This window comes from Phocoena sinus, chromosome 13 (assembly GCF_008692025.1).
Source record: "Phocoena sinus isolate mPhoSin1 chromosome 13, mPhoSin1.pri, whole genome shotgun sequence".
In the NCBI taxonomy this organism is placed as follows: domain Eukaryota; kingdom Metazoa; phylum Chordata; class Mammalia; order Artiodactyla; family Phocoenidae; genus Phocoena; species Phocoena sinus.
Genome location: NC_045775.1, coordinates 59,797,481 through 59,819,904, shown reverse-complemented (window position 1 = coordinate 59,819,904; position 22,424 = coordinate 59,797,481). Strand labels below are relative to the sequence as shown.

General features: G+C 41.4%; 1 long non-coding RNA gene and 1 pseudogene across 4 annotated transcripts in view; one reads left to right on the top strand and one right to left on the bottom strand.

The window, feature by feature from the left end:
- The window catches only part of LOC116764353, a 35,661-nt gene that overhangs the window by 2,154 nt on the left and 11,083 nt on the right, over nucleotides 1–22,424 (top strand). For all 4 annotated transcript variants that reach the window (XR_004352848.1, XR_004352847.1, XR_004352849.1 and 1 more), the window contains 3 exons: nucleotides 4,602–4,733; nucleotides 18,304–18,364; nucleotides 21,569–21,750. This is a non-coding gene — a long non-coding RNA (uncharacterized LOC116764353). The remainder of the gene's footprint in view (nucleotides 1–4,601; nucleotides 4,734–18,303; nucleotides 18,365–21,568; nucleotides 21,751–22,424) is intronic.
- Nucleotides 15,336–15,745, bottom strand: LOC116764350 (annotated as a pseudogene).

Sequence of the window (22,424 nt, the reverse complement as noted above, 5' to 3'; positions counted from 1 at the left end):
ACAAACAACTTTAACAGGTAGGTACATAACAGCAACAATGACAGTCATAGCACTAAGTGCTTACTGTGTGCCAGGCACTGTTTGAACCTTTATTTTGTGTGTTAATTCAGTGGTTCTCACATTTTTAAAAGCAAACCACCATGAGAAGTATATTTTATGTAATTGAAACATATATGCACACATATAGATAAAGGAAACAAAATTTTTGCAAAACAGTACTTATTCATACTACATGCAATGTACTCTGGTAAATTGTTGTCTTCTTTACATTAAAAAAAAAAGAGGCACACATCACACTAAAGGATGAAAAACCCATTATCAGGTTGTGACCAGTATGATTAATCTACACATTAAAACCTCACAAATCCTCCTGAGATGGGGGTGATGTTATTTCCATTTAAACAGAGGTACAAAGAAGGATTTATCTAAGGTCACACAGCTGTTAAGTGGTAAAACGAAGATTTGGATCGAGGCAATTTGAGCCCAGAGCCTATATACTTAACCACTAAGGTAGACCGTCTGTGGTCTCTTTAGAGGGCCTTATCTTGTAGAGAGACAGTTGATCTTAGTAAATGTTAAAAACTTAGGAGACAACAAAAGGACTAAATTGCATATAATCAAGAATTATCCTGATTCAAAGCATTCTGGTCCTCTAAATCTGCCACCTGTTTCTTTTCCCTAAAGAAAATTTTACCCACTGGGTCTGTCTTCCCAAGACTGCAATTTTAAGCCTTTTTTGGCAGGCATATTTCTTTTTTTTTTTTTAACATCTTTATTGGAGTATAATTGCTTTGCAATGGTGTGTTAGTTTCTGCTTTATAACAAAGTGTATCAGCCATACATATACATATATCCCCATATCTCCTCCCTCTTGCGTCTCCCTCCCACCCTCCCTATCCCACCAACTCTAGGTGGTCACAAAGCACCGAGCTGATCTCCCTGTGCTATGCGGCTGCTTCCCACTAGCTATCTATTTTACATTTGGTAGTGTATATATGTCCATGCCACTCTCTCACTTCATCTCAGCCTGTCCTTCCCCCTCCCCATGTCCTCAAGTCTGTTCTCTATGTCTGCATCTTCATTTCTGTCCTGCCCCTAAGTTCTTCAGAACCTTTTTTTTTTTAGATTCCATATATATGTGTTAGCATACAGTATTTGTTTTTCTCTTTCTGACTTACTTCACTCTGTATGACAGTCTTTAGGTCCATGCACCTCACTACAAATAACTTAGTTTCGTTTCTTTTTATGGGTGAGTAATATTCCATTGTATATATGTGCCACATCTTCTTTATCCATTCATCTGTTGGTGGACACATAGGTTGCTTCCATGTCCTGGCTGTTGTAAATAGAGCTGCAGTGAACATTGTGGTACATGACTGTTTTTGAATTATGGTTTTCTCAGGGTATATGCCCAGTAGTGGGATTGCTGGGTCATATGGTAGTTCTATTTTTAGTTCTTTGAGGAACCTCCATACTGTTCTCCATAGTGGCTGTATCAATTTACATTCCCACCAACAGTGCAAGAGGGTTCCCTTTTCTCCACACCCTCTCCAGCATTTATTGTTTGTAGATTGTTTTTTAATTTAATTAATTAATTTATTTTAGTTTTGGCTGTGTTGGGTCTTCATTGCTGTGCGCGGGCCTTCTCTAGTTGCAGCAAGCGGGGGCTACTCTTGGTTGTGATGCACGGGCTTCTCATTGTGGTGGCTTCTCTTGTTGCGGAGCACGGGCTCTAGGCTTGTGGGCTTCAGTAGTTGAGGCACACGGGATCAGTAGTTGTGGATCACAGGCTCTAGAGCGCAGGCCCAATAGTTGTGGCACACGGGCATAATTGCTCCGCGGCATGTGGGATCTTCCTGGACCAAGGCTCAAACTCTGTGTCCCCTGCATTGGCAGATGGATTCTTAACCACTGTGCCACCAGGGAAGTCTCTGTAGATTTTTTTGATGATGGCCATTCTGACTGGTGTGAGGTGGTACCTCATTGTAGCTTTGATTTGCATTTCTCTGATGATTAGTGATGTTGAGCATCCTTTCATGTGTTTGTTGGCAATCTGCATATCTTCTTTGGAGAAATGTCTTTTTAGGTCTTCTGCCCATTTTTGGATTGGGTTGCTTGCTTCTTTAATATTGAGCTGCATGAGCTGCTTGTATATTTTGGAGATTAATCCTTTGTCAGTTTCTTCGTTTGCAAATATTTTCTCCCATTCGGAGGGTTGTCTTTTTGTGTTGTTTATGGTTTCCTTTGCTGTGCAAAAGCTTTGAAGTTTCATTAGGTCCCATTTGTTTATTTTTGTTTTTATTTCGATTTCTCTAGGAGGTGGGTCAAAAAGGATCTTGCTGTGATTTATGTCACAGAGTGTTCTGCCTATGTTTTCCTCTAAGAGTTTTATAGTGTCTGGCCTTACATTTAGGTCTTTAATCCATTTTGAGTTTATTTTTGAGTTTATTTTTGTATGGTGTTAGGGAGTGTTCTAATTTCATTCTTTTACGTGGAGCTGTCCAGTTTTCCCAGCACCACTTATTGAAGAGGCTGTCTTTTCTCCATTGTACATTCTTGCCTCCTTTATCAAAGATGAGGTGACTGTATGTGCGTGGGTTTATCTCTGGGCTTTCTATCCTGTTCCATTGATCTATATTTCTGTTTTTTTTGCCAATAGCATTCTGTCTTCATTACTGTACCTTTGTAGTATAGTCTGAAGTCTGGGAGCCTGATTCCTCCAGCTCCGTTTTTCTTTCTCAAGATTGCTTTGGTTATTTGGGGTCTTTTTCTGTTTACATACAAATTGTGAAATTTTTTTGTTCTAGTTCTGTGAAAAATGCCATTGGTAGTTTGATAGGGATTGCATTGAATCTGTAGATTGCTTTGGGTAGTATAGTCATTTTCACAATCTTGATTCTTCCAATCCAAGAACATGTTATATCTCTCTGTCTGTTTGTATCATCTTTAATTTCTTTCATCAGTGCCTTACAGTTTTCTGCATACAGGTCTTTTGTCTCCTTAGGTAGGTTTATTCCTAAGTATTTTATTCTTTTTGTTGCAATGGTAAATGGGAGTTTTTCCTTAATTTCTATTTCAGATTTTTCATCATTAGTGTATAGGAAGGCAAGAGATTTCTGTGCATTACTTTTGTATCCTGCTACTTTACCGCATTCATTGATTAGCTCTAGTAGTTTTCTGGTAGCATCTTTAGGATTCTCTATGTATAGTATCATGTCATCTGCAAACAGTGACAGTTTTACCTCTTCTTTTCCAATTTGTATTCCTTTTATTTCTTTTTTGTTTCTGATTGCTGTGGCTAAAACTTCCAAAACTATGGTGAATAATAGTGGTGAGAGTGGACAGCCTTTTCTTGTTCCTGATCTTGGTGGAAATGGTTTCAGTTTTTCATCATTGAGAATGATGTTTGCCGTGGGTTTGTCATATATGGCCTTTATTATGTTGAGGTAGGTTCCCTCTATGCCCACTTTCTGGAGAGTTTTTATCAGAAATGGGTGTTGAATTTTGTTGAAAGCTTTTTCTGCATCTATTGAGATGACCATATGGTTTTTCTCCTTCAGTCTGTTAATATGGTGTATCACATTGATTGATTTGTGTATATTGAAGAATCCTTGATTCCCTGGGAAACCCCCCTTGATCATGGTGTATGATCCGTTTAATGTGCTGTTGGATTCTGTTTGCTAGTATTTTGTTGATGATTTTTGCATTTATGTTCATCAGTGCTATTGGCCTCTAGTTTTCTTTCTTTGTGGCATCTTTATCTGGTTTTGGTATCAGGGTGATGGTGGCCTTGTAGAATGAGTTTGGGAGTGTTCCACCCTCTGCTATATTTTGGAAGAGTTTGAGAAGGATAGGCGTTAGCTCTTCTCTAAATGTTTGATAGAATTCGCCTGTGAAGCCATCTGGTCCTTGGCTTTTGTTTGTTGGAAGATTTTTAATCACAGTTTCAATTTCAGCGCTTGTGATTGGTCTGTTTATATTTTCTATTTCTTCCTGGTTCAGTCTCGGAAGGTTGTGCTTTTCTAAGAATTTGTCCATTTCTTCCAGGTTGTCCATTTTATTGGCATATAGTTGCTTGTAGCAATCTCTCATGATCCTTTGTAATTCTGCAGCAGACATATTTCTTTAATCTCTTGGTGTCTGAGTATCTCCAGGACTCTTCTCACTTTCCCAATGAAGTCTTCCCTTTCCCAGCTCTCAGCACCGCCTGCATCAGTCTTACAGCCCCTCCCTTGGGTAGCCCACATTTAGGCTGTTGATGAAATTGTAATGTGTCTTGGTGTTGATAATGTGTTGTAAGGGCCTCAGGTGCTTTGGGTGACCCTGAGATCTGGCAAAGAGGGTACTGGACTTGAGAATTGGTGGCTCTGGCCCCTAGCTCCAGTTCTGCCACTAACTAGCTTTGAAAGTTCTACAATTCAGTTCATTTATCTGGGCCTCAGTTTTCCCATCTGTAAAACAAGATTAAATGCTCTCTAAGGCCGTTTCTAATTCTGTCCAGGGAGTGATGATATTTGATGATCTTGGTTATTTATCCCTGGGAGGGAGGATTGGGTAAATGTTTTACTCACTTATCGTAAATTCTCCACTCCCTTCCTCAGGCCTGCCTTATCTTGCAGATATGTGAGTGAATTCCACACCACCCATTTTACAGATGAAGCCACTGAGATACAGAGCAACTGACTAAATAGTCACCACCCCACTCCTGGATCCTCACATGACACTTCTCCCAGGTTGGTTAAAGGGTTTAACAAGGTTGGGAAGGTGAGTCAGGCTTACACTTTAGAAGTTGAACCACAGGGTTTTTGCTTCCTCTTACCACATTGGCGTGTTATATAAAACTTTTCAAAGTGTTATTTAATTATCACAGTCAACTTTGCCAGGGAGATATTATTATGCCCATTTTATGAAAGAACCGTCTTTGGATCAGAGTAGTAGAATGACTTGCCCAAGGTTACACAGCTTGTTAGGACCTGAGCTTAGGCCTCTTGACTCCTAGTTGTGGATTGTTCCTTTCCTTGGCTTCTGATGTTTGTGGCACTGACTTTAACACATGGAATAACTTTATCTTAAATTCAAAGAGCTTTCTATCCAGTATTTATTTTTCTGTCCCTGAACATCCAATTCACTTATGTTAGGTTACTGACTCTTTTGGTTCAAGAGAATCTCCTCTCTCTGGTTCTTTAATGTTTACATTTATGGGTTTGGGAAGTGGTAGGAATGAGACTAGGTTCCCTGGGGGCAGGAACCACCTTTTTTTTTTCCCCCAACCCTACCTGGCCCAGCAATTATTCTGTAGCTTTTGAAATTTGTCCCATCAACATGCAGCATTTTTCCCCAAAACATGGTTTCTTTTCCTCTTTGCCCTTCATATTTAGCTTCCCATTTCTCTTTTATTTAAAATTATTGTAAATTAAGAGGACCTTTACCCTATTTCCAGGATACTAGAGAGTGAAGTTTAGAAACATGTCTTACCCACTGTGGATAGTAACAATTTGACCTCACATGCTGATAACCCTGTGCTGCTGTTAGGGGGTCGCTACTTGGTTTCCTCAGAAACAGCAGAAATATGTTGGTGTGCTTTACAGAAGTGACCAGGATATACAGCAACATCCTTGGCCTAAGTTCTCCCAGTTGGGCAAAGCATTGCTCATGTATTCCTCAGGGTCATTTTAACTAAAATAAGGCCTGGAGAACAGAGTGCAAAGAAAAGTTAAAAGGAAAATGAGAACAGAATGCAAATGCAAAGTATAGAATGAGAAGAAGTGGGAAAAGGTAAGTAAAGCAAAGAGAGAAAAGGATAGGGCAGAGGGAACTTCACTGGTGGTCCAGTGGTTAAGAATCCACCTTCCAATGCAGGGGACGAGGGCTCGATCCCTGGTCAGGGAACTAAGAGCCTATATACCGCAGGCCAACTAAGCCCATGTACCATAACTGGAGAGCCTGTGTGCTGCAACTACAGAGCCCACACGTTCTGGAACCTGCGTGCCATAATTAGAAGCCTGTGGGCCACAACGAAGTGTCCCATGTGCCACAACTAAGTCCCGAAGCAGCCAAAAATAAATAAATAGATATTAAAACAAAACAAACAAAAGAAGAATAGGGCAAAGAGGAGAATACAGAATCAGTGGAAGGGAGGTGAAGAGAGCAATCCAGAGGTCCATTAGCCTCTCGTATGGTGTGGGACAAATCAAGGAAGAGCAGCTAGTATGATAACTCCTCCTGATCTGATTTTGACCAGCACATATCTTTTCTTATCCTCTATTTCCAGTGTCAGGTAGGGGAAATTTCTCTTTCTGCTATCAATTGGGGATGTGAATAGATGCCAGTAATTTTCTTTTCTTTTCTTTCTTTCTTTCTTTCTTTTTTTTTTTTTTTGTATTTTGGCCATGCTGAATGGCATTGCGGGATGGTTCCCTGACCAGGGATCAAACCCAGGCCTCTGCAGTGAAAGCACTGAATCCTAACCCCTAGGCTGCCAGGGCACTCCCTGTTTTATTTTTATTGACGTATAGTTGATTTACAATGTTGTGTTAGTAAGAAACTGTTATAAATATGTATACATTCTTTTTTATATTCTTTTTCGTTATGGTTTATCACAGGTTATTGAATATAGTTCCCTGTGCTATACAGTAGGACCTTGTAGTTTACCCATTCTATATGTAATAGTTGGCATCTGCTAACCCCAAACTCCCAATCCATCCCTCCCCCACCCCCACCCCCACCCCCCCTTGGCAACCACAAGCCTGTTTTCTGTGTCTGTGAGTCTGTTCCTGTTTTGTAGATAGGTTCATTTGTGTCATATTTTAGATTCCACATATAAGTGATATCATATGATATTTTTCTTTCTCTTTCTGGCTTACTTCACTTAGTATGATAATCTCTGAGTCCATCCATGTTGCTGCAAATGGCATTATTTCATTCTTTTTTATTGCTGTGTAGTATTCCATTGTGTATATGTACCACGTCCTCTTTATCCATTCAGCTGTTGATGGACAGTGACGTTGTTTCCACGTCTTGGCTATTGTGAGTAGTGCTGTTGTGAACATAGGGGTGCATGTATCTTTTCGAATTACAGTTTTGTGTGTGGATATATGCTCAGGAGTGTGATTGCTGGATCATATAGACACCAGTAATTTTAATATTAGCTTCAGTTCACCTGGTTTATCAAGGAAAATATGCTACAAAAATCACGTAAGGTATTCTGGGTCAAGTTTCATGTTATTCTTTCATTCAGCAGACACTTGATTGTTTGATATGTTTCAGACACTGAGGCTATAAAAATTAATGAGATATTGTCCTTGCCCTCAAGATGTTTATGGTCTGGAGAGGTAGACAGAGAAGTAAACAGATTCACAGTATAATGTGTTGAAGTATTGGGATATGAGTAAGCTGTGGTGCTTACCAACCTGTGGTGTTACGGGTTCAGATGAGGGCCCTTGATTCAGCCTTGGAGGGGATCTGGGAAGGCCGCCTAGAGAAGTTGTCATTCAGGCTGAGTCCCAAGTTGGCAAATTGCATGGTGGAGGGCAGGGAAGGGTATTCCTCCCAAAGGCAGAGAGCTCCGTCCTTTCAGAAGTTGTAGCCGTTTCATGAAGGATGTTTGCATGATCCAGTTTTTGGTGATTATTGTTCTGCTTCAGAAGTGTAGATTATTGAGACATGACTCTGTTCGCTAGAGCACTGGTCCCCAACCTTTTTGGCACCAGGGACCGGTCTCGTGGAAGACAGTTTTTCTACGGATGGGGTGGGGGGGAATGGTTTCGGGATGATTCAAAAGCATTACATTTATCATGCACTTTATTTCTATTATTATTGTATTGAAATATATAATGAAATAATTATACAACTCACAATAATGCTGACAGGAGGCAGAGCTCAGGCGGTAATGTGAGCGATAGGGAACGGCTGTAGAGACAGGTGAAGCTTCGCTCTCTTGCCTGCCACTCACCTCCTGCTGTGCTGCCTGGTTCCTAACCAGTACTGGTCTGTGGCCCCTGGGGTTGGGGACCCCTGCGCTAGAGCATGGAAAGTTAAAGTACTTATTTTGTAGCAATAATTCTCTTTTAAGGTGAAGACACTAGAAATCGCACTTCCTATCTAGAGATTTTAAGGACAAAATGTAAACAAAGTACAGCCTATGAATTAGCAAATAATTACTAACCCTTTGTACAGTAAAAGCGGCTACGATAGGCAGCATATCCCTTTCTCATCCAACTTTTGGATTTTATTGTGTTCTGCTTTGTTTATAAGGGGATGTGTGTGGAAATTTAGGGTCTTTGTTTAGCTGCTTAGGATGTTTGAGTTAGGAAGGAGGAAAATGAGTTGAAGAATAATTGCTACTTTATGGCAGAACAAAAGAAATACATTTAAATAGCTCATTTCTCTGATCCCACCTACTGAACACAAGTAAGACTTGGTCGCGGACATTATTTCAGAGAGACAGTTGACTTCAACCAGATAAAGCATTTACTCAACATTATTCACTGTGTAAAGTCTGCCGTGTCCATATTAAGAGCATTGATTTTGTTTTTTGAGATGCAGATATAGCTGCATTAAACAGAAACCTTATGTGTATTCATTGGACAATACTGGGATTTTACCTAGATTAAAAGAAAAAGTGTTATGTGTGGATTAGGGAGGAATGCTTAGAAAATAGTACATAGATTCAGTGGTCATTTCTTAGTCATCTTCTTGATCTCTCAGTAGTATTTGACACTTCCTCCTCACACACTAGTTTCACTTGGCTTCCAGGATGCCACTCCCTTGGTTCTTCTTCTACCTCAGGTGCCCCTTCTTCTCAAACTCCCATGTACCACCCCACCCTTTTGGCTGTTTTCTTATCTCCTCAGCCTCCAATGATGGAGTACTCAAATCAGTCCTTGGATCACTTCTCTGTCTACACTCATTTACTAAGTGCTCTCTTTTAAGAATTTAAATATCATTTATACCCTGAGAATTCTCAGGTATATATTACCAGCTTGAATGTCTTCCTGTGAACTCAGGACTCTTCTATTCAGCTGCCTACAGGATATCTCCACTTGTGTATGTAATAGCTTCTTTTTTTAAAATTAATTAATTTATTTTCGGCCGTGTTGGGTCTTCATTGCTACATGCGGGCTTTCTCTAGTTGTGGTGAACGGGGGCTCCTCTTCGTTGCAGTGCGTGGGCTTCTCATTGCGGTGGCTTCTCTTGTTGAAGAGCATGGGCTCTAGGCACACGGGCTTCAGTAGTTGTGGCTCGTGAGCTCTAGAGCGCAGGCTTGGTAGTTGTGGCACATGGGCTTAGTTGCTCTGCGGCCTGGGGGATCTTCCCGGACCAGGGCTCAAACTCGTGTCCCCTGCATTGGCAGGCGGATTCTTAACCACTGCGCCATCAGGGAAGTCTTGTAATAGCTTCTTGAACTTAAAATATTCAAAACATTAATCCTGGAACTTCTCTCAAACCTGTACCTCTGGCAGTTTCTCCCCGTCTCAGTTTCAGTTATATTGAGGACTCTCTCTTGACTCTGTTTTTTCTCTTTCTCTCATCATCCAATCCACCAGCCAGTCCTGTGAGCTCTACCTTAAAATGCACCCAGGGTTTGAACACTTCTTACCCCCTTCCCTGCTACTATTGCAATAGCCTTCTAAATGTTCTTCCTCCTTTTGCTCTTGGTCTCCCCCAGTCTAATCTTTTTTTTTTTAACATCTTTATTGGACTATAATTGCTTTACAATGGTGTGTTAATTTCTGCTTTATAACAAAGTGAATCAGCTATACATATACATATATCCCCATATCTCTTCCCTCTTGCATCTCCCTCCCTCCCACCCTCCCTACCCCACCCCTCTAGGTGGTCACAAAGCACCGAGCTGATCTCCCTGTGCTCTGCGGCTTCTTCCCACTAGCTATTGGTATTACATTTGGTAGTGTATATATGTCCGTGTCACTCTCTCTCACTTTGTCCCAGCTTACCCTTCCCCCTCCCCGTGTCCTCAAGTCCCTTCTCTAGTAGGTCTGTGTCTTTATTCCCATCCTGTCTCTAGGTTCTTCATGACCTTTTTATTTATTTATTTATTTAATTTTGCAGTATGCGGGCCTCTCACTGTTGTGGCCTCTCCCTTTGCGGAGCACAGGCTCCGGACACGCAGGCTCGGCGGACATGGCCCACAGGCCCAGCCACTCCGCGGCATGTGGTATCTTCCCAGACTGGGGCACGAACCCACGTCCCCTGCATCGGCAAGCAGACACTCAACCACTGCGCCACCAGGGAAGCCCTTTTTTTTTTTTTTTTTTAAGATTCCATATATATATTTTAGCATATGGTATTTGTTTTTCTCTTTCTGACTTACTTCACTCTGCATGACAGACTCTAGGTCCATCCACCTCACCTCAAATAACTCAATTTCGTTTCCTTTTTGGCTGAGTAATATTCCATTGTATATATGTGCCACATCTTCTTTATCCATTCATCTGTCGTTGGACACTTAAGTTGCTTCCATGTCCTGGCTATTGTAAATAGAGCTGCAGTGAACATTGTGGTACATGACTCTTTTTGAATTATGGTTTTCTCAGGGGCCCCCGTCTAATCTTAACAGTGACCAGTATAATCTTGTTACGTGTATATCACATCATACCACTCTGCTGAAAACTATCCACGGGGTCCCACCCAGATTAAAAACTAAAGTCCTTCAAGTGATCTACAAGGCTGCATGGGATCTTCAACATCACCCTCTCCCAGCTGCTCTGACCTCATCATCTATCACTTTCCCTTTGTGCTCTGGCCACACTGGTCTCCTTGCAATTGCTCCAACATGCCAAGCCTTGGGACCTTTGTAGTTGTTTTTTCTGGAACACTTATTCCAGATGTCAATGTGGCCTCCTCTGTTACCTCCTTCAGGTTTCTGCCCAACTGTCACCTAATCTAAGCATTCCTTGACCATACTATTTAAAGTAAAAGCCATCTCCTGCTCTCTGCCTTCCTTGTTTCCCTTCCCTGCTTTATTTTTCTCCACAGAACTTATTACTATTTGACATACTATTCATTCATTCATTCATTCATTCATTATTTAGATATTTTGAGTGCTGCCTACTGTGTGCCAGGCACTGTTCTAGGAACTCTCTACTATAGTTTATTATTTGTCACCCATGACTAGAATGTAAATTTCATCCACTTTGTTTTGCTCATTGCTATATCCCCACCTCCTAGAACAATACCTAGCACATAGGAGTTGAATGAATAAATTTATTCTTTTTTTAAAAATTTATTTATTTTTTGGCTGTGTTGGGTCTTAGTGGCAGCATGTGGGATCTTTCTTTGTGGCGAGTGGACTCCTCATTGTGGCGCACAGGCTTTTCCCTAGTTGTGGCACATGGGCTCCAGAGCACGTGGGCTCAGTAGTTGCAGCATGTGGGCTTAGTTGCCCTGTGGCATGTGGGATCTTAGTTCCCCAACCAGGGATCTAACCCGTGTCTCCTGCATTGGAAGGCAGATTCTTTTTTTTTTTTTTTTGGAAGGCAGATTCTTAATCACGGGACCACCAGGGAAGTCCGATCTGTGCTTTATTTTGAAAAATATAATAAGCGTGTGTTTCTTTTCTAATGAGAGTAGTGAAGATTTTATTTTTTAAAAACAGACTTTAATATATATTTTTTTATAGAGTAGCAGGTTTATAGAAAATATTTCCTTGCCTCTGCACCCAGATACTTACTGCTGTATTTCACGAGGGAAATGAAATACTAGAACCTCACTGCAGGCTGCCCAGTGACCTGGTTGGTATCTAGGTAGGAAAGCAACCATTTCCCTTTAGGTGAAATTAGAACTCAGGAGGTAGTAGTATTTGAGAGTCTCAAAGGGATTGATGATGATGATAATGACAACAATAGTAATAATGGTAATGGGGAACCTTGATGAACAAGGAAGGCCCTGCGCTAAGCACCTTATATGGATTGGCTTATTTTAACAACATAACCATATGAAGCTGGTACTATGAAGTAGAGCAGCGTAGGAGGAGGGAGCATAGACTCTGAGGTCAGACCTCCTGTATTGACATCTCAACTTTGCCAGTAACTAGCCATGTGGCCTTGAATAAGAAGACTGTGCCTCATTTTCCTCATCTGTTAAAATGGGGGTACTAAGGTACCAGCCTCATAAGGTGTTTGTGATGATTAAGTAATGTAAGCCATGTAAAGTGCTTAATGTTGCGCTTGGCACATAGAAAGTGCTCACCAGATGTCAGCTGTTATCATAATCAAAATACCTGTTATTCTCATTTAACAGATGGAGAAATAAAGGCTTAGAGAGAGGTAAGGTAATTTGCTTAAGTGATACAGCAAATAAATGATGGAACAGGAATTTGCATTTCAGGCCGTCAAACTCCAGAGCTCTTGTTCTTAACCTTTACACTATACCACCCGTCGTGGGTTAAGAGGAGGAGACTGGACCCACAAGAATTGCATTTTGGGTTTGGACCTCCCTAATCTTTATTTGTGATCTTAAATATCTTATCACTATAGCATGTACTTGGTTATTCTCTGAGTTGACTCTTTCCTGGATCCAAAGAAATGAATGAGTGATGGGTTAGTTGTAGTCTTCCCCTGCTAGGGATTGGGTGTTCCTGGCCAGGACCAGGAAATGGAGCTAAACAAATATGCTTGTTCTTCCCAGTGCTCTTTGGACCAGAAGTAGGGGCTTGTCTGGTCTCATTTGTTATTATGATTGTTTCTTCTTAATGCAACTAGTAATGATGAGAAACAGGAAGCAGTATACACATTGAGCACTTTCTGTGTGCCATGCATTTTACATGGATTATCTCATCATATCCTTAAAATAACTATAAGGTAGTAACTCTTATCCCTATTTTATAGAAACAGAGAGGTTAGGAAACTTGCTTAAAGTCACTGTAAGTGGTAGAGCTGGGATTTGAATAAGCAGTCTGGCTCCAGAGTCCATGCTCTTAACCTCTGCACTCTACTGCTTCTATTTCTCTTTCACCTGTGTAAAGTACGTAGTGGGGGTCAGTAGCATGGGACTTAGGAGGGCCAGTCCTACTGAAAAATTGGAAAACTTTACTGGGCTAGGAATGAGGAGGCCTGCGATCTTGTCTTGACCCTGCCACCAACTTGCCACATCTAGGACTTCACTTTTCTCAGCCTGTTGTCCTTGTTTATTAAACAAAGGGGTCGCTCTACATGGTCTCTGAGATGGTCCTTCTAACTCTGATATTCTGTAATTGATCATATGAAGTGACGAGGATAATACCTGCTCAGCTCCTTGATCTGGAGCATTGGTATTTGTGAGGTTTTAGGGAGCCTGCTTTGTGCAAAGGAAGATGATAGATTTCAGGGCAGAGAATGAGCTGCCTTCCTGAAGAAGGTAGATCTGGGCTCTTTTTTGAGGCTGGTTGCCAAGGGAACCTAGCCTCTGGCCAGCAGCAGCCAGGAATGCTTTGGTTGAAGGTTGGGAACAGATAACTAAAACAAGCAGCACATTTAGGTTTCACTTTCCACCCCCACTCCCATTCACCACAGCTACCTGCTAGTTGTATACACTTTCTTTGTTAGGCACTGTTTTAAGTACTTTATAAAGTATCATATTATTTAATCTTCATAGTAATCTTATGAGATGGGTACTATTATTGTTCTAAATTTACAGACAATAAGAGTGAGGCAAATAGAGTTAAGTAATTTGTCCACATTTACTTAAGTGGAAAGTGGTATCAAACCCACTAAGCTGTACTGGCTTCTTGGTCGTAGCTTGAAAAAAAATGCAGAGGGAAAACTCTTTAGTTATTTATTAGTGGTTTTTGTTTTGTTTATTTGTTTGCATTTTATTTAATAGAATGACAGACACTTGGAATTGGAAAGGGCCTTTGAGGTAATACAATCAATCTCCTTGTCTCCAGACTTCCGTTCAGTTACAGAATTGCTTTATATAGTCCCCTGACAGATGATCATTTAAATCAGGGGTCCCCAACCCCCAGGCTGCGGACTGGTACCAGTCCGCGACCTGTTAGGAACCGGGCTGCACAGCAGGAGGTGAGCAGCGGGCAAGCAAGCGAGTGAACCTTCATCTGCTGCTCACCATCACTCGCATTACCGCCTGAACTATCCCCCTGCCACCTTCCTTTCGTGGAAAAATTGTCTTCCGTGAAACTGGTCCCTGGTGCCAAAAAGGTTGGGGACAGCTGATTTAAATTATTTTTGAATACTTCCATTGCTGGGAAGCTCATCACTTCTTGAGGAATCCCATTATAGTTGTTTTTCTTTTTCTTTTCCATTATGGTTTATTACAGGATACTGAGTATAGTTCCGTGTGCTATACAGTAGGACCGTGTTGTTTATCTGTTTGTTTGTTTGTTTTTAAATTTGGCTGCGTCAGGTTTAAGTTGTGGCAGGAGCTTTCGTTGCGGTGAGTGGGCTTTTCATTGTGGCATGCGAGCTTCTCTCTAGTTGTGGCGCATGGGCTCCAGAGTGCGCGGGCTCAGTAGTTGCACCACACGGGCTTAGTTAACCCGCGGCCTCTGGAATATTATTAGTTCCCCAACCAGGGATCGAACCCGTGTCCCCTGCATTGGAAGGCAGATTCTCAACCACTGGACCACCAGGGAAGTACCCTGTGTATCTGTTTTATATATAGTAGTTTGTATCTGCTAATCCCAAACTCCTTATTTATCCCCCTCCACCACCTTTCCCTTTTGGTAACCATGAATTTGTTTTCTATATCTGTGAGTCTTTTTCTGTTTTGTAAATAAGTTCATTGGTATCATATTTTAGTTTCCATGTGTAAGTGATATCATGTGGTATTTGTCTTTCTCTTTTTGACTTCACTTAGTATGATAATCTCTGGGTCCGTCCATGTTGCCAAAAATGGCATTATTTCTTTTCTTTTTTTTTTTTACAGCTGAGTAATATTCCATTGTGTGTATATGTACCACATCTTCTTTATCTATTCATCTGTGGATGGACATTTAGGTTGCTCCCATGTCTTCGCTACTGTAAATAATGCTGCTATGAACTTTGGGGTGCCTGTATTTTTTTTTCATTGTCCAGAAAAATTTAACAGGTTTATATATAATTGTTATAAAATTGAACTGCTGAAACTTGTTTACTGAAACATTTTGACTTGCATTAATGCTTTATGTCCCCGCATTTATATTAAAAATTCACACACAAATGAAAATGGAAAAATTGCCAATACCTGATTTCTGCCCCCTATTTTTCCACTTGCAATCATATACTTAGGTACCTTTTGACCCCATGGGGAAAAAAAATCTAATGTTCAGAACTACCAATAACAGGAAGAAGAGAAATTCTTTTTTTAAAGAATGAAGTATTTCCCATCAGAGTGAATTCTTAAGGGTGTTTTCCACGTATGCAGCGTGCTAGCTGGATGTCGCTTGGCATAATTGTTACACGTTTGGCATGGATAGCACACAGGTTGGTGTCTTCAAAAAGCCCAGCCAGATAGATCTCACTGTCCTCCTGCAAAGCACCAGTAGCTGCACTCTGGAAGCGCAGATCTGTTTTGAAGTCTTGAGCAATTTCCGTGCCAGATGCTGGAAGGGAAGTTTGTGAATCAGAAGTTCAGTAGACTTCTGACAACGTCTGATTTCACTGAGTGCCACGGTACCAGGCCTGTAACGCTGAGGTTTCTTCAGCCTTCCAGTAGAGGGCACACTCTTGCAAGCGGCTTTTGTAGCCAGTTTCTTCCTTGGTGCTTTACCACGGGTCGATTTGTAGGCAGCCCGCTTTGTACAAGCCATGTTGTAGAGACCTCCTTACTTACCCCACTTCTCCTTCAGCTGGAGCTTGGCTGCCTGTATCTTTTCAAATTAGAGTTTTCTCCGGATATATACCCAGGAGTGAGATTGCTGAATCATATGGCAACTCTATTTTTAGTTTTTTAAGGAACCTCCATACTGACTTCCATAGTGGCTGCACCAATTTACATCCCCACCAACAATGTAGGAGGGTTCCCTTTTTCTTCATACCCTCTCCAGCATTTGTTATTTGTAGACCTTATTAGTGATGGCCATTCTGGCTGGTGTGAGGTGATACTTCATCGCAGCTTTGATTTGTGTTTCTCTAAATAATTAGCGACGTTGAGCATCTTTTCATGTGCCTGTTGGCCATCTGTATGTCATCTTTGGAGAAATGTCTGTTTAGGTCTTCTGCCCATTTTTTGATTGGGTTGTTTGTTTTTCTGTTATCGAATTGTATGAGCTGTTTGTGTATTTTGGCAATTAAGCCCTTGTTGATTGTATTGTTTGCAAATATTTTCTCCCATTCTGTAGATTGTCTTTTCATTTTGTTTATGGTTTCTCCCATTATACTGTTGAGTAGCTCTCACTAATAGAAAATTATTTCTTGTTTTGACTTGAAATCTAATTGAGGTATCTTCTCATCAGTTATAGGCCTGTCTCCTGGAACCATACAGGGTAAATGTAATCCATCTTCCACATCCAATCTTGTGAATGTTTGGAGACGTTCTTCCTGTTTATAAGGAGTATTTGCAGTTTTCTCATAGCATCTAAACTTGGCTTTCAGTTCGGATTGGTCTGCACAAAAGCATTCTCTGTCTCTCACAATTTGTAAGTGCAGCCTTGCAACAAATTATGCTTCACTTCTTGTGATTAGTTAGCACAAAGTGTGGACCCTTCCCACATCCTTGGAGAATGGATGGTTAGTGAGCTGAATCTATACAGTTCTATATGAGCCTGGTGGGTTTGTAGTTCCCTACTCAGAATCTCTAAGACATCAGGCTGCTGCCCCGTACACACTGTCAGAGATCACAAAATGGCTGGAAGTTTATCCGGGCACTTGATGAAACTGCATTTACTTCATCAGGCCACTAGGTGATGTACAACTCGCAAACCCAGACTGCCAGGGAGGGTTGTGTATAGGACAGTTTCTGTTTGTACGTGGAAATGCCATCAGAAGTCACTTGGTACAATTTCATGAAAAGGTTTTCTTAGGGGGAGGGGAAACATGTCTTGCGTATACTTTGTCTTTCTCAGCTTTGTTCCAGTTTTAAATATTAATTTGACTAGGATACTTTGAGTGATTTTCTTAGACAAAGGAGCATGGATGGTCCATTTATTTATTTACTTATTTATTTGTGTGTGTGTGTGTGTGTGTGTGTGTGTGTGTGTGTATCTTCATGTATGAATGATATCTTGGCTGGGTTTAGGATTTTTTCTTTTTTTTCCTTTTTGACTGCACCACACGGCTTGTGGAATCTTAGTTCCCCAACCAGGGCTGGAAGCTGGGCCCTCGGCAGTGAAAGCACAGAGTCCTAACCACTGCACCGCCAGGGAATTCCCAAGGATTCTTGAATAGTAGTCCTAGTCTCTACAAAGTATGCAGCCTTGTACTGTCCAGTTTCTAGTAATACAGATGAAAAGTCCACTGCCAATAGGTTTCTCTTTCCTCTGTAAGTAATAACCATTTCTCTTTGAAAGTTTGTAAATTTTTTCTTCATGCTTAGTGTTTCATCATGATAGGCTTAGATTTGATTTAAAAAAAAACAAAACTCTGCTTGTCACTTGATAAACCTTTTAGACTTAAAAACTTAAGTCTTTTCTCAGTTCAGGGAAGTTTTATTGCTTTCCTTCTGTCTGTTTCCAACCTCCTTACTTTATAGATGAGGAAACTGAGCCCAGAAAGATTAAGTGACTTACCTAAGGGTCACTCAGGTAGTTAAAATGAACCTCAAGCAAATAACCTGACTCCTTTAATGAGGTACACTTTCATTGTATTGAATATTGCTCTAGTGAGAGAGCCATTATGAACTAATTAGAAATTTTTGGGGGAGACAGGAGTTTTTCCAAGGGGTCATGAAGAAATGAATAAGGAAGAGGAGATGATATAATTCGTTAGGATTAAAATACGGCCCATATGAAGGACTGCAAAATTCAGAAGTTCACCCCCACCCCCAGTATCCCAGTTATTGGAGATACCCCAAAGCTCTAAAGCTTAATAAAGCCAGGAAGTTGATTGAACATTTGGAGAATTAGATATTTAGTTGTCAGAAGTTGGATAAGTGTGGTCATGCCCTGTTGTAAATATTGGAAAATATGTGAATGGCATCTGAAAGCTTGGAGACAGATACCATAAACTGTCTTATCAGTGGTCTGGTTTCTGTTCTGAGTTCCAGCTTGGGACCCTTTTCTGCTGGGAACCACCTGTTCCTGGCTCTGTTGATCTTTGGATTTCCCTAGCCCTTCAGTCCCTTTCAGTTTTGAAATGAAACCTACCCCAGAGGGTGAGGTCAGGTACCGAGAGGACTTTGACAGCTCACACCAGATTGTTTTCTTTCCAGAGCCGCCCGGTATGTGACTGTGTGAGGCATGAGGCGCAGCAGGCTGTGATACAGACTGATGGTGAGTCAGCTGTTGGATAAGACCTCAGCTAGGCAGTGTCATCTCTTTGGGTAACCAGGAAAACATGTAGACCAAATATGTTGTCTTTCAGGCTCAGAAAGTTGAAAGTTAAGAGCACGGTCACCAGAGATCTACCATGATCTCTCTGCCTTTGGTTTATTGAAGAAGGAAGGGCTTTATTTCAGTGTCTTTTCTCCTCTTTTATAGAACCTTCTTTTCAGGAAGAAGCCAAGTCCCTGGCCTCTTTCTGCTGCTCCAGAAAGTTTCTAAACTTTTATACTGTGCCTCCTGGAATTGCTGCTTTGATGTGGAGTGATTCCTCTAGATATCCCTAGACAACTCCCACCATGCCTCCAACCCCTTCACAGAATGCAGCTTCCCCTCTTCCTTTTGTTGTAAATGTGGTTTCCACCATATTATGGCACTTCACTTGGAATCTTTGTAAGTGGAACTGGCTGTTTCTTCAACTTGCCCGTACCACTTCGCCCAGTTTTGCCTGACTGCCCCCCAGCCTCATCCCCCAGCACTGCAGAGCTGCTTCCAGATCTTTAAATACTTTTTCCCCTTTGAGACTGCTGCTGGCCTGTAAGGCCACCTGATCCCTGTCCTTGAAGCTGGCATCTGTACTTATTCTCCCATATTTGTTTAGGACTTTGGTATTTGACCCCCCTTCCTGGGGTTCTGGCCCAGTCTAGGGGATCTGTGGCCAAACTTGGCCTGGGGCCAAGGATTCAGGATGGAGCATGGAATTAGGGGGCTTGGTGTTAACTTCTCAGACACGGGCAGATGGCAAGCCAGAAGATCTAAACATCAAGCCAGTCGGGGATGGAAGGAACAGAGAAAATTTACTATCTGAAGTAAAGGATGTCCTTTGTAGCCTCCCTCTTTTCCCACTTTTCAAAATTGAGTTATTTTTTAGAACAGTTTTAGGTTCACAGCAAAACTGAGTAGAAGGTACAGAAATTCCCATTATTTTTTGAAAAATTGATCTTTAATTTTACAGAGAATATAGTAATCTAAAAAAATCAAAACACTGTAGATTTTTTTTTAAAGTTCTTGAATGTATTTTACTTCAGATTGAAAAATGAACAGCTTCCACACTGTTCATTGCAAGATACACAGTATCTTGTACAATGCTGGTCATTTGAGGAAATGTACACACCTCAATTTCTCCTTCATGCTTCTCTTTTAGAAAGTACTGTTTGAAACTTCAGCAGTACAGGAAAAACTATTTTCCCAATGTATGAGAAAACCTAAGATTTCCAACGGAATCAAGATTATCTTCCTGCTACCACTACCTTAATATAATCACATGTTTTTTGGAACACTAATATCTGCACCCTAAGAGTCCATATACTTTTCAGCAGTGAGGGTGATTCTTTTTTTTTAAAATAAACTTATTTATTTATTTATTTATTTTTGGCTGCATTGGGTCTTCGTTGCTGCGTGCGGGCTTTCTCTAGTTGTGGCAAGCGGGGGCTACTCTTTGTTGCGGGTGCGGGCTTCTCATTGCGGTGGCTTCTCTTGTTGTACAGCACAGGCTCTAGGCACACGGGCTTCAGTAATTGTGGCGCAGGGGCTCAGTATTTGTGGCTCATAGGCTCTAGAGTCAGTAGCTGTGGCTCACGGGCTTAGCTGCTCCACGGCATGTGGGATCTTCCCAGACCAGGGCTCGACCCGTGCCCCCTGCATTGGCAGGTGGAGCCTTGTTTTTTTTTTTTTTTGCAGTACGCGGGCCTCTCACTGTTGTGGCCTCTCCCGTTGCGGAGCACAGGCTCTGGACGCGCAGGCCCAGCAGCCATGGCTCACGGGCCCAGCCGCTCCGTGGCATGTGGGATCTTCCCGGACTGGGGCACAAACCCATGTCCCCTGCATCTGCAGGCGGACTCTCAACCACTGCGCCACCAGGGAAGCCCAGCAGGTGGAGTCTTAACCACTGCGCCACCAGGGAAGTCCTGAAGTTTTTTTTTTTAAAGACTCACCCTTGGGACTTCCCTGGTGGCGCAGTGGTTAAGAATTCGCCTGCCAATACAGGGGACACAGGTTTGAACCCTGGTCCAGGAAGATCCCACATGCCGTGGAATAACTAAGCCCGTGCGCCAAGCCCGTGCGCAGCAACCAAGACCCAATGCGGCCAAATAAATTTTAAAAAAAAGCAAACAACCAAAAACTTCAGTGTAGTAAGTGTAACATGGGTCTCTGCAAGTATTAAGTGTCTGAGATAGGCAGCTAATACTGGATTTAATATTATTTTATAAATAATTGTTCCCGTAGCAATAAACATAAGTCTACACCTTCACAATAGTCCCAGAAAATAAATACTATGATTATGCACAGTGTGTATGACAAACTAGTTTCAAACAAACCAGATTTAGCATCTTGATAAAAATTCAGATCAGAATAAAATGTGACTCTAAAATTTAAAACATTGTCAAAATAACATCACATTTAATCTTCCACGGTTTACACAAGTATTATGAATTTCCAGTTTTGGAACACATTTTTCTGTTGTGAATTAAAATACGAACATACTGAAAACTGTTAATTTCAGAACATTGTAGATACTTTGAATACTCCTGCTCCCCGCTCCCCTTTTTCAATTATTTCTGTATTTCCAGAGGCAACCTGTTAGTGGTTTAGAGTGTACCTCCCACACTCTGTGTGTGTTTGCATACATACGTATGAACCCAGAAATTTTTTTTTTTTATTTTGGCCACACCATACGGCATGTGGAACTTCCCCGACCAGGGGTTGAACCTGTGTCCCCTGCAGTGAAAGCGTGGAGTCTTACCACTGGACCACCAGGGAAGTCCCAGAAAATATTTAAAATGCTATTGCCGTGTTTTATTTATTTACACAAATGGGGTCACATTTTATGTATCATTTTTATATTTCTTTCTTTGATTCAGTAATGTGCCTTGACAGTATTCCATGTTGGTACATAAAGATACTTCTCATTCTTTTTGGCTACTGTATAATATTTCATAGACTAGATATACTGTATTTTATTTATCTGTTTTCCTATTGAGGGACATTAAGGTATTTCCAGTTTTTTGTTGTTGTTAATGATTCTTTTTGTGTTAAAATTTTTTTTAAAATTTTCCTTATGTATTTAAAAAATTTGTTTATTCAACTTCTTGTGTTTTAAATATCAGCAGTCTGTTCCTAGGCTTTTTTTTCTTTCTTTCTTCCTGCTCCCCGTAGGTGATCTCAACTTCTGTGACAGCTTCAGTTACCATCTATACGTGGATGATGACCAAATCTCTCTCCAGACCAGAATATCCAACTGTTCACATGGACAGCTCCACTGGGATGTTTTGAAGACTCAGCAAAATGCAGCCTTCTGCTCTTCCCCTCTTGCTCTTCCTCCAGTGTCCTGTCACGTGGTAAATGGCACCACCACCCATGCAGTTGCTGGGCCCAAGGCCTAGTAGTCATTCTAAGTCCTACCCCTTCCCTTCCCACAGCCGACAACCAGCCTATCATAGGATTTGTCCTCCCCAATATTTCTTGGATCCAGTTGCTTTTTTCTTCTTCTTCTTCTTCTTCTTTTTATAAATTTATTTATTTATTTTTGGCTGTGTTGGTCTTCCTCTAGTTGTGGCAACTGGGGGCTACTCTTTCTTGCAGTGTGCGGGCTTCTCTTGTTGTGGAGCGCAGGCTTCAGTAGTTGTGGCACGTGGGCTCAGTAGTTATGGCTCTCGGATTCTAGAGCACAGGCTCAGTAGTTGTGGTGCATGGGCTTAGTTGCCCCGCAGCATGTGGGATCTTCCCGGACTAGGGCTCGAACCATGTCCCCTGCATTGGCAGGCGGATTCCGTGCCACCAGGGAAGTCCCCAGTTGCTTTCTTCTTCATTGCCACTATCCTCTACCTTAGTTTCCTAATTTATAAGATACAGTATTTGTGAGGTTTAAATGAATTAATATATAAAAAATGCTTAGAACAATGGCTCGGCGGCTAGTATGTGCTATGTGAGTATTAGCTATTATCATCATCCTTGTTACTGTCCCCTTCTTCCTCTTCTTCACGTTAGTCTACATAATCCACTCTCATCTCTG